Source organism: Sparus aurata, chromosome 6 (genome assembly GCF_900880675.1).
Source record: "Sparus aurata chromosome 6, fSpaAur1.1, whole genome shotgun sequence".
NCBI lineage: Eukaryota > Metazoa > Chordata > Actinopteri > Spariformes > Sparidae > Sparus > Sparus aurata.
This window is the reverse complement of record NC_044192.1, coordinates 4,919,296-4,931,811: the sequence shown is the minus strand read 5'-3', so window position 1 is coordinate 4,931,811 and position 12,516 is coordinate 4,919,296. Positions and strand designations below refer to the sequence as shown.

Genomic DNA, 12,516 nt, shown 5'->3' with positions numbered 1-12,516 from the left:
CAAGAAGACAAGCTGCACCAATAATCAGCTTTAGCTCAGATTGGCAGATTGTAGTTTTATCTCCAGAAATCTTTATATCCTGCAGACGACCGTGCAGCAGCTTCGACCAGCGACCAGCTGATCTGAGATGTCGTGGTGGAGACTCTCTGCACAGAGTCGGTCTTATTTCCTCCTTCTCATTTTCCTGCAGCCAGACATCAGCCAGGAGCAGCTCTAATAATTACTATGGATCCCGTCCTGCATCTCTTTTCCTCCCCAGGGTGTCTTTTTCGCCTGAGTGGTGATCGTCTCAGAGTCTGTGGCTCTTAATCCAAAACCCAGTTTCCTTCTCCTCCTACTGTCCACTACAACTACTTGCACCACCTTTTCTCCTCCTCTGGGCTCCTCTCAGAGGTAAAAAGGGACACTGTGTGGTTCTGGAGTAGAAATTCAAACTCAGAATTTTAATATTTACAACATAATGAGGTGATAATACAAACTTTTTTCTTTCCATAAGTGAATAAACAAGCTGTTCTTAGAGGAAAATAAGGTTTCCAGAACACTGAAGCTAGAAAAGGTGGCAGGGTCCGCCACATATGAACAACGTAAAACAGTACGGATTGTTTTGTCCTTTAAGGTCAGTTTGTTTACTCAAAGAGAGTTTGTTTGTTTAGTTTGTTGGGGCAGAAAACAATCAGTCAGTGATCTTTGAAATCTGATTTAAAATGTCTTCCCCAAAAACTACATAGTGCACCTTTAATCTTTAAACTATAAGACAGGTGCTGTTGTTCTGAGATATTTATATATATTATATATTTAACAAATGCAGATACAAGAAACAAACATTTCCTTATGTGCACATAAAGGAGAACAAACTTTAAGCTGCTGTTTTATTAACAAATTAAATGTTATATATCTGTACATGAGCTACAGTCACAGCTCGATAAGGACATTTAATTGGACGACTGCCATTTTCCAAGTACACAAGCACCAGGGAGAATAGATGTACTGGGTACAGTGGTTCTGACCGGACCTTTATCTGGTCGATCTGATACGTCACCATACCGAACAAGTTGAGAAGCGACAAACAGTCTGCAGAACGAACGCTGAAAACATTTATCAGTCCAAAAATGTGCATTTCTTGCTCTTGTGTTGAAGCCTTCATCAGCTTCTTCTTCTTTTGTTTTTCCACCTTCCTGCTAAAGGTCGGTGCCATGACTTCTGGGTCAAAACCCGGCACAGGGACGGTGGTGCATGTGCAGAACGGCGACGCCGGTTCAGGTCCGACTCAGGCGAATCCACGAAAGAGCAACTCGTCTTCCAATCACTTCACCTGGGTGCGTTAGTCGGACCTAGAGACATTTGATTTAGTACAATTTCCACCCGACTGACATGTTAACATGGACTTTAAAAGTCCGGTTTGATGACATCATGTTCTGTTCTGTATACTGAACAAACCTGATGAACTCGATGGTGAACGTAGAGTACGAATAGTTTTATTGTTGCCGTCTTATCTTTCAACAGCTTTCTGTTTAATGCTGAACAGATGCGACCGACCAGAAACAGTTTCTGATACGGAAACAAACTCCCGTCGTCATCAGATTTGTTTTTTAAGCAGCGTTTAGACGGATTATCTCGTTGTTTTCCCTTTTTGTTGTTTTGTGAAGCGATGACGACCCTTCACTTTCTGCTGCCGGCGGGCAGATGGTCGACTTCCTGCCACGACAGACAAACAGCTGCTGGTCTGAATAAAGTTCCGAGGATTTTATTTATAAAACAAAAACAAAAAAAACTGAATAAATCCTTTAAATCCTAATAAAACAAAATCCTTCCTGTGTTTCTTTTGTTTTTCACGGATGTCCTATTGTCTCTGCTTTTGATGCTCTTTTATAAAAATCTTGTTAAATACAGTTTATGGACAGATGGGTCAGTTGCAGCAATATGGCGATTTAACACACACACACACACACACACACACACACACACACACACACACACAGCCTCTCTCAGCCTCTGATGACTCAACACACACTTTCATTTTCTTCTCAAACGCCCCCGTGCCCTGGAAACACCTCCGGCCTTTACAAACTTGGGGTTATTTTTATCGTCAGCGTGAAATATCACCTTGTTGTTTGTCAGTAATGACCTCCTTCTTCTTCTTTACACCAGAAACACCCAGAAAAAAAAATAATGAATCGCCAGTAACACTAAACCGCAATCGCAACGGTAAAAAGTGGCAAAGCATGCGTCTGCAAATCAGGTTCTATTTTCAACTTTTCTCTCGTCACAATAAGTTTTGGATCTGCTTACGTTGAGACACAAAGATCAGCTGGTCAGCGTCTGGAAAACTGAAGTGCTTAAAGTTAAAATACATGTTTTGTTGACGCAAACACGGCTGGAATTCATCCCGATGTCTCCCTAAAAGCATCCAGTGACGTCACGTTTACAAATGTTGAAATGCAGTCTGAAGCAGCGGTAGGGTACGTAGAATATGACGTATCTGTAACTAACATCCCGATCGTCTGCACAAATCATCAAAATGTTTTAATATTTATGTCAGGGAGTTATTTTACATCCAGCTGTTGTAGATCTGCACCGTGTTTGAGTATCTAGAGCAGCCAACACGTCTTCATTTGTGCACCGGACCTTCAACGTAACTCACCTCTGACGCTACAGTTTAGTTCTGGGAATGAAAGCTCATGTGTTATTTCCAAATGCGAGTCCAACGTTTAAGTCTTCAGCGGATCCAGTTTCTGTCAAATGGAAGGAAGCTGTCTCTGCGTTCTCAGCAGAAAGTCGGGAGTGTTCTCGGTGGCTTTTGAGCTCCTCCAGGGTTTAAACACTTCTTCAGTTTTTAACGAGAGGATGGTCAGCGTCCGTTATAAGAGACCTCAGGATTACAGGTGAGACAGTTTAATGATGCTGATCCTCTGCTCCACACCTGCACTTCGTTAGTCCTGTTCCCAGTGCCTTCCCACTCATCAGCCTCACCTGTGTCTCTCCACCTGCACCTCATGTCCTCATTAGTTTAGTTTTTCTTTAACTCCACTTTAACTTTACTTCACTCTCAGTCATCTGTCCTGTTTCCTCTCTTCCTGCTGCTCCTGTGATTCATCCTCAACAATAAAACTTCACTCATTGATCTTCCTGCTCCAGCGTGACGTACTGTTCAGTGTCGGATCGTTAACGAAGCATTAAACCCGTTCCGGGGGGCAAAGACGAGCAAAGAAAGGCCGTCATTTAATCAAGAGGACTTGTTGGAGAATCAGCACCTCAGAGTCTGAGAGTAACGTGTTTGAGAGAGAAATTACAGAAAGGAACACTACAAGAAAAGTGATCGTTGCTTTATTTATGTGAACAGCTATCCATTTGTCACAATAAACCTGGACCCATTTATAATATTCAAAACCAAGACTGACTGAGGGAGCTTAAAGGTATATTCCGGTTTAAGTTTAATCCATGTTCTAAATCACCGTGAAACTGTGTTAGACTCCCTCTCGAGAGATCAAGTTAGCAGACCGCTTATTTACAGAGTTTCATCAACCTCAGAAACGACCGCACGACAACAATACACTGCAGTAAATGGATCCAAATATAAACCGCCACCAAAAAGCCACAAATAATGCTCAGAACAGCACCAAACTTCAGCAACAGTACAAATAGGGTCTCAGCACATAGTCCGGGGCATCTAACCTCCGCTAGCTTAGCTGGATTTCTACTGAAAAGCTGACTAAATTTACCACTCTTCTGCAGCAGCTTCCTGTTGACGGGAAGTCCCGACGAGTCGATTACCGAGTGCAGTAGAGTTCCGCGGCTCATGGATGAAAATGTATGATTATGACTCCATGGAAAAGCAATCAAAGTTCATATGTGTCTTACCTGCCAGTTTATAACAGTTATTATCGAGAGCGGACAGGGAAAAGAACGGAATTGAACATTTCTAACCGCACTCGGTAATCGTCACGTCGGGACTTCCCCGACCCGGAAGCTGATGGAGGAGAGTTGAAATCTGTTTTTAGCTTCACAATAGAAATCCAGCTAAGCTAGCGGAGGTTAGATGCCCCGGACTATGTGCTGAGACCCTATTTGTACTGTTGCTGAAGTTTGGTGCTGTTCTGAGCATTATTTGTGGCTTTTTGGTGGCGGTTTATATTTGGATCCATTTACTGCAGTGTATTGTTGTCGTGCGGTCGTTTCTGAGGTTGATAAAACTCCGTAAATTAGCGGTCTGCTAACTTGATCTCTCGAGAGGGAGTCTAACACAGTTTCACGGTGATTTAGACCATGGATTAAACTTACACCGGAATATCCCTTTAAATTGAAGGATATATGCAGAGTCAGAAGTCATGAAATATGTGGTGATCATTAATAAACATGTCAGTCTGTTGAGTGTCTTTGTTTGTGTAAGAAAATGAAATTTGACAGCACAGCATGACGAGATGATCTCTGCAGAAAATGTGTAAAAAAAAAAACTTTATCGTGTCACGATCCGGTGACTCAGGATTATAAAAAGATCATCTTGGTGTTTCTGACACTTTGTCACCTGCAACATAGAGATAAGATATTAAAGGTCTAAGTGGAACAAAGTGCAGAAGATCAGATGATATCTGTATCCGTAAAAAGAAAACAAATTTTATCGTCATCACAGAAACCCGTGGTGCTTTTTATAGCAACACGACTCTATGTGCTCTTCAGAAGTTGATTCTTGGCTGCTGATCAGACAGATTGACAGTAAACAAGCGATTGATTACCGAGGGGGTTAAATAAAGGGGATGTTTGATGACACACAACCACAGCGTCACCAGAGACTCTCTTCTGCAAAACACCTACTTCCTCATCTGCATGTGTTTCATGGGTTCAACTCTGGGGTTTTTTGTTTTTTTTTGAGGTAACATTTTCCCCCTGGAACGTAACCGAGCACATCTGGAGATTCTCTGTTTCACGGTCACGGCAACTCCACTTTTTTTTTTTACACCTGGGGTTTTGTGTTCAAAGTGAGTGGGAGGTATTCCTTTGTGACTTTACTAGCTACGGTTTTATTATTATTCATAAGCTTCTTTTGAATGCACACTGGATTGAAGTAGGTGCCCGTCACCCTTTCAGAACCCTCAAATCCCACAAGAAGAGCCTCAATAAATCAAAATGTGTTTTATACGTTTTATTTTGTATATTCTCTAAATCATTTGCCGCAAAACCTGCACACGTCTGAGTCATAACTAGCCCCTTCATCACAGGTGAAACCTCGTCTTTCAGGTCAAACCGTGCACAGAAACTAAAATAAGCACCTGTTCCCCACCAGACTGTATTCGTAAAGATCCACCGCCATCAGAGGTCTTCACATGAAGGGAGGAGGAGGTGAGAAAATAGAGACGAACAGGCAAACTGCAGCGAGAAACAGGAAACCACAAACACTACACCTGTGTGAGAAGGTGAGGGTGATCGTATGTATGTATATATATATACTGTGTGTGTGCCGTATTGTGCATTCAGTCACACGGTAACTATAAGTTCAACTGCAGGTTGCTTCATTCTTCTGCATCTTGAAGACGCAAAAAAACAAAGATGCACAAACTTCCTCTTCTTCTTCCTTCTCGCTGACGTCTGATTCCTGCAGCAGAATGAAGATTTGTGCTTGTTTGGTTGGAATACACTCATTTATTGATGAGCAGCTCTGTGGCCTGTTTTGCATGTCTATGTGTGTGTGTTTTTTTTTTTTTGTCTCTGCACTACAATGATGCACGATCAGTCACAGCAGAGCCGATAAGATCGTCAGTAAAAACCCTCCAGACTCAAACCGCGACTGCGAGCGTCTTTTATCAGTCGGTGCTGAGCTGCAGCGTCAAGGTATCGTGTCACGAAAGAACCAAAAGTACTTTTCGTGGTTAGTTAGTAAATTTCTTTCAGTGGTAACGGAGTACTACAACGAGCTACTGATAATATTTCAGGATTTATTACAACAGTTATGTCTCGTTACAATCTGTGTTACCGACCGAAGTGAAGCGTTTATCGTTGTTTGTTTAAGAATCCATCCACACCAACGCGACCACATTAATATAATTCAGCATAAAAGGTTGTTTGTTCAATTTCTGTGTGACTGAGATGAGTCTGATAATGACACCTGAATCCTCCCGAGCGCACTTTAATTTATATACTTGAATTAAACCATGTTTTCTTTGTTCAGTGGGCTAAAATCAAAAGGCAGAGAAGAAGAGACGTTTGTCTCAACGTGTCATCACAGGAAACATTATAGAAGCCACAGATCTCGGCTGTTTAATTGTTCTGTAGAGGTTATTTTATAAGTTACATATTACTCTACACAGACAGTAATATTGTAGTGTAATATATGACTTTAAAATGAAGGTAACTAGTAATTTGTGGCATGCTGGTTTGGAGAGCAGTGGGGTCTTTTCGTGGCACCGAACAAGAAGTAGAACAAAAAATCCAGATTTATGCCAGAAGTAAAGAAAACTGGGGAACGTGGATCAATGTTTGTTTTATTTGACAACAAGTTTGATGGGTTTGATTAGTGAGTTTCTTTGGTGTTACGTCCGACACCATTTTGTGCCAAATGGGTTCAGTTCAGAACCACAGTTGACTTTTTTGTTTTTGAGTTTTCTGTCCCAGTTTTGTTGCGTTCAGGCATCAACGACACTCAGGTTCGGTTGAGAGAAAAAAAGTTAATGTCATGAACCAAGTCGTTCCAAAGGGTAACTACAGAAAATCACAAAACATGATCGCTCAGTTGCAGTTGTTGAAATCCTGGAGCAACAATTAATTAATTGTGACGCTCAAGGAAAAACACCAACTCTGCGATATCAGATGGTGAAGAAGGCTCTGAAACTCTACATGAGACTATGAGGTGCACCTGAACACATCGCGACAACACCTCGTATCCTCTGCTGTGTAGACTTCAGAGACTGAGACGTGCGCCTGAACACACCACGAAGTCTCTCCTCTGATTGAGTCAAAGCTCGGCACTGACAGACATCAGAGGACGGAGACGCAGGAATAAATCTGCAGAGACGTTCGAAACCACAAATTATTAAATGACTTTCGATTCATCGTCATCGATACCGCCTCTGATTTCTTTTTGATTGTGGAAATCGAAGACTCATCACGATATATATATATATTAATCAAGATGCGGGGAGGAGATGGAGCAGGAAGTCAGAACATAGATTTTCAAAATAAGTCACCGTGTGCAGACTCCTGGTTGTGTTTCCAATAAAGAAACGTTTAGACCAGCTGTTATAAAAGCACAAAATCAAGGAAAAGCGACCAAATCGAAACAACAAAATGCTTCTGTGGCATGCGAAGTCGATGTGTGTGTTTCCCTGCAGTTACATGTGTGTTTGTGTGTGTTCATGTCCTAAACGAACCCTTTTTCCTGGACCGTGTCTGTCGAATCAACACGGGTTACAACGCGATGACTCACTCCTCCACACTTGTCTTTGTCTAACCGACACTGATACCACAGTGTGAGCTGTGAGTCATCCAGAGACTGATGTGAGATGCTCTCGACTCGAGGTCACTATTAATACCGGGACCTGAAAGTGTTCGCATATAAAGTGTGAAGTTTTTTTTTCCTTCCTGATAAACTGCTGGCTCGAATCCAGTTATTACATAATGTAACCAAAACTCTTTCGCTGACCTTTTATTTGGTACTTCTGTGGGCACGTCACGCACCAGAAACCCACATTTCCCTCATTTTCATTCAGTGAAATCAAGCAAAACCCGATTAAGTCATTCAGAGAGAAGTCGTTTCACACCTGAGGATCAAAACTTCACATCTCTTTGTGTCTGAGTGGAGAATAAAAAAACTAAACCAAGCCCAGATTTGTGGGATTTTTCTTAGTGAACAGTGTTTTTCAGACTCAACTGGAAAAAATGAGCTGATGGAAAACAGTAAAATGTGTTAATAAGAGTGTAAAGTTCCAGATTAAAATGTATTTTTCTCCCATCATTGTTTCCACTGTCGTGTTTTGTCACTGCAGATGATGTTTAACGGATCCATTTTCTCTGCGAGGGAACTTAGTTTACCTTTAACAGAAGCAATAACAGATTTTAAGCTCACACATTTATAGATTTCTAAGAAAACAGCAGCTCACTGTGGGTTTTAATTTGGCAAATGTCACTGAAACAGGAAGAAGAAGAAAAAGATGTGTTGGGGACTATTTTCAGCAGCGTATTGATACGCAGTTTTATCAGATGAAGATCAGTTGACAGACTTTGTGCTGTTGTCTCAATTGGATTTGTTTTTTTTTCTGAGGATGGAGGTTCGGTGTTCCTGTTTTTGCGAGTTTGTTTCTAAGATGATTTTGTCCAAACTTGTTCTCAGGTGTGGCGTCCCCTCGTTTGGTTACGAGGTGGAGCCGACAAACAATAATGTGTGTGGCAACTCAGTTTCTAGTATTTAGAATTAAAAGTGTTTTTCATGGTGGTGTGAACATCTGTGTCTCATAGTTGATCCCATCGTACTTAACGTCCACACACAGGACTTTTGGACCGCCGCTGCAGAACTTCTCATGTGTTTTATATTAACGAACGACCTTAAATTCTGAACTTTTTGTCTCTGATTCGGTTATTTTGTGGATAAACTCACAAACTTTTATCAAATAAAGGAAATAATCTGAAGCCGGCTGATGAGCCGGTCGACTGAAACATCCTGAGGTGAAGTGGATGATGTGGCTTTTGTGTCTTTATTCAAACTACTTTCTCTTCTCCTCACTTGTTGTGCCATAAATATCCATGTGAATGGGCATCAGAGGTTAATGGTGATTCTCTTTATTTTCTTTTTTACAGTGGAGCTGAAAGCGTCCGCCGAAGCTCTTTTGTTTGTTCGAGTCATTAAGTCTCTCAGAATGAGCCGAGAGTCGATAGGCCGACTCACAAAGTGACTGTGTGAGAGTTTAATCATTAGCAGCGTTTGTCTGACTGAGAACCAGAGAAACATTTATTCTGAAAGTCACGGTGGTCTCAGCCCGGAGCCTGCAGAGGCCCCGTTCATCGACCAATCACAGCCCTCTCAGAGCGGGAAGCCTGGAGATTGATTGGCTGGTCAATCATTTGAATTCAAACAACGCTCGTTGATGTAAAATCCTCCTGAAACTACCTTTTTTTTAACCCCCTTTTTCATTTTAAAGAATTAAAACTACCGGTGAAATTCCGCGCGGCATCAGAACCAGAAATCTCTCTCGCGTCGTTATTCATTCTCGCCTCTCGTCACTCAGATTGTCGCAGCTAATTTGGGGACTTGAACCTGTGACATTACTTATCCTGGTTCTCGATCGCACTGCAGAGAAGTGCTGGGTTTTATTTTTATGTAATAAGTGTAGGCGGGGAAAAACCTCTGCAGGGTGTTCAACTGCTGAACACACAATAAATCATTTAAATCAACCGCATTTTATTACTTCACAGGATTCAGGGTTTCACTTCAGCTTCACCTCCGTGTGTCAGTTGGGGACAACGATCATGTTGGGAAATGCCGACATGGCCGACTGCGTGAGACAAGTGGACAAACCTGCATGGGAAAGTCATGCACTGTAATCTGATTACTGAACATTTAGCTGCAGAGCATCAGTTTAATCATTACCTCCGACTCCAAAACCGGTTTGTGCAGAAAATGTGTCAGTGAACAGAACTGACAACTTCCCCTGTTAAACTTCAAACCCTTGTAATTCGTCGATTGCTTCCTTTTGCATTCGTCGGCTGCACCGCTTCCTGTTCGTGTACAGCAGAGCGGCGATGACAGTGGCTCTGATCTGATTGTGAACTGGTTTAACTGAGGACAGTGTGAACGCTCCCTTCCCGCAGCCCACGCCTCCTGTCAACGCCGGCGGCAGATAAGAGACGGCAGAGATAAGACAGGAATGTTCCTCCGAACGCCTCGGTTGCTTCATGATGGTCGCCGCGGGGTCAACTTTCACTCACATGCAAATGCCATTCAAATATTTCACCGGGGGCGACTGAGAATTTCAATACCGAACTTCTTGAGGAATCCTGAGACGGTTTGCAGGATGTCACAGGACGTGTTGAGACATCACTGAGCGACCTGAGCAGATGTGCAGGCGCTTCAGAAATATTCCACTCACGTTAACGTTAAAGCAACTTTAATGATTTTGTTCTAAGAACAATGCACCACTGAACAAGTTAAAAGTCACATGAAAGACTAAAAAAGTTTCCAGGGCTATTATCATTTTCAGCGCCAGACTTCCTTTAAAAAACGCTTAATTTACAGAGTTCTTGCATTTGGAGAAACTTTATAAACTCTGTGAAACACTGTTTATAACATATTTTTGACTGTTAGGGCGTTCTTGTAAAAACAGCAAACGTTAAACGACCTTCTTGAGACAAACAGATGTGAAGGTGCTTCGAAAAGTATTCTGGGCAATAATCTGACAGACGTGAACTTTAAAGCCACTATAATGTGTTTTTTTATAAGAACAATTCATCACTGAACAAATGAAAACGTTTCATTTACATGTACGTACAAATGAAGTTTTGAGTTTGTTTAAGTTTGTAGGGTGATTATCATTTTCAGCCCCTAGACTTCCTTTAAAAAACGCTTAATTTAGTGAGTTGTTGCGTTTGGAGACACTTTATAAACTCTGTGAAACACTGTCTATAACACATTTTTAAGCCACTAGAGTGATTTTTTTATATACATATATAAGAACAATGCATCACTGAACAAGTTAAAAGTCACATGAAAGAATATAAAGCAACTATCATTACAGTTACGTAGAAATGAAGGAGATTGTTTCAGTTCGTAGGATAATTATCATTTTCAGTCACCAGACTTCCTTTAAAAAACACTTAATTTAGTGAGTTGTTGCGTTTGTAGACACTAAACTCTGTAAAACACTGTCTTTAACACATTTTTGACTATTAGGACCTTCTTGTAGATTCGGCAAACATTAAACGACCTTCTTGAGAGATTCTGGGACAGTTTGGAGGATGTCACAGGACGTGTTAAGACATCACTGACAGAGACAAACAGATGTGAAGGTGCTTCGAAAAGTATTCTGAGCAATAATCTGACAGACGTGAACTTTAAAAGCACTATAATGTTTTTTTTTATAAGAACAATTCAGTGAAAAATTCACATGAAAGAATAAAAACCAACGTTTCATTTCAGGTACGTAGAAATGACGGAAATTGTTTCAGTTCGTAGGGTAATTATAATTTTCAGTCCCCAGACTTCCTTTAAAAAAACGCTTAATTTAGCAAGATGTTGCGTTTGGAGACACTTTATAAACTCTGTGAAACACTGTCGTTTCACATTTTCATTTATTTGGGCATTCTTGTTGATTCTGCAAATATTTAAGGTTTTTTTCTTTATTGTGTAAAACACATATTGTGTCCGTTTGTCCAGGGGTTTATTTGCATCTCAAGCGGTTCTATACCGACCTTCTTGAGCAATTCTGTAAACTTTTATTAATCAGAACAATGCATCACTGAACAAGTGAAAAGTCACATGAAAGACTTAAAAAGTTTGTAGGGCTATTATCATTTTTGGTCCCCAGACTTCCTTTAAAAAACGCTTAATTTAGTGAGTTGTTGCGTTTGGAGAAACTTTATAAACTCTGTGAAACACTGTCTAAAACACATTTTCTTTTATTTGTGTGTTCTTGTAAATTCGGCAAATGTTAAAAGTTTTTTTGTGCCCATTTGTCCCCGAGATGTACGCATTTATTTGTATCTCAAGTGGTTTAATACCGACCTTCTTGAAGTATTCTGGGACGGTTTGTTTCAGTCTGTGGGGTGATTATCATTTTCAGCCCCAGACTTCCTTTAAAAAACGCTCAATTTAATGAGTTGTTGCTTTTTGAGAAACTTTGTAAACTTTGTGAAACATTGTCTATAACACAGTTTTAATTATTTGGACCTTCTTGTCAATTCGGCAAATGTTAAAGGTTTTTCTGTGCCCATTTGTCCCGCAGATGTACGTGTTTATTTGCATCTCAAGTAGTGAGTCAGATCTGATCTCAACAGAAACCTCTCAGGATACAATCCAGGTCTGAACTCAGGTGGATTGTCTTGAGGGGTTTTTCCCAAACAAACAGGAGAAGACAAACTATTGATCCCTCAGGCGCCTTCTGACTGAACCACCAGAGAAGTTCTGTCCTCTTGGCTCGCTCCCTCGGGGGAGGAGAGTTCAACAAAATGCAAATCTTAGTCAAATGTTTCTCTCAGGAATGTGAGATTAATCTTCCCTGAGCGCAGGAGGATTAACAAGGCTGTGTATCATTAACTGTGATTAACAGCAGGTCGAAACTTTCAGGGGAAAAAGAGAAAAAAAGAAATAACATCTGGAGGCGAAAAGGTCACTTTGGTGGAAAGTTTCACACAGAAGTCCATTTGTTGTTTTTTTCACTTTGATCGCTGACCTTTTCAGAAGCAGAGCAGCTGAGTTGTGATTTCCAGACATTTAGAGGGTGCTGTAAGGTGTCAGGTGGGTGTGAGGTGGTGGTGAGAAACTGTAAACTTCACACTCCGAGGGAGAGAAACACAAACTCATTCAACCCCTTTTGGTTA

At 41.1% G+C, this 12,516-nt stretch overlaps 1 long non-coding RNA gene across 1 annotated transcript; it reads right to left on the bottom strand.

Moving 5' to 3' along the window:
- Nucleotides 1-855: 855 nt before the first annotated feature.
- On the bottom strand, nucleotides 856-2,912 carry LOC115583938 (uncharacterized). The gene is made up of 2 exons (XR_003984454.1): nucleotides 2,642-2,912; nucleotides 856-1,331 (listed from the first exon to the last, which is right to left on the bottom strand). It is a non-coding gene; the product is annotated as an uncharacterized LOC115583938 (long non-coding RNA).
- Between the last annotated feature and the right edge of the window lie 9,604 nt (nucleotides 2,913-12,516).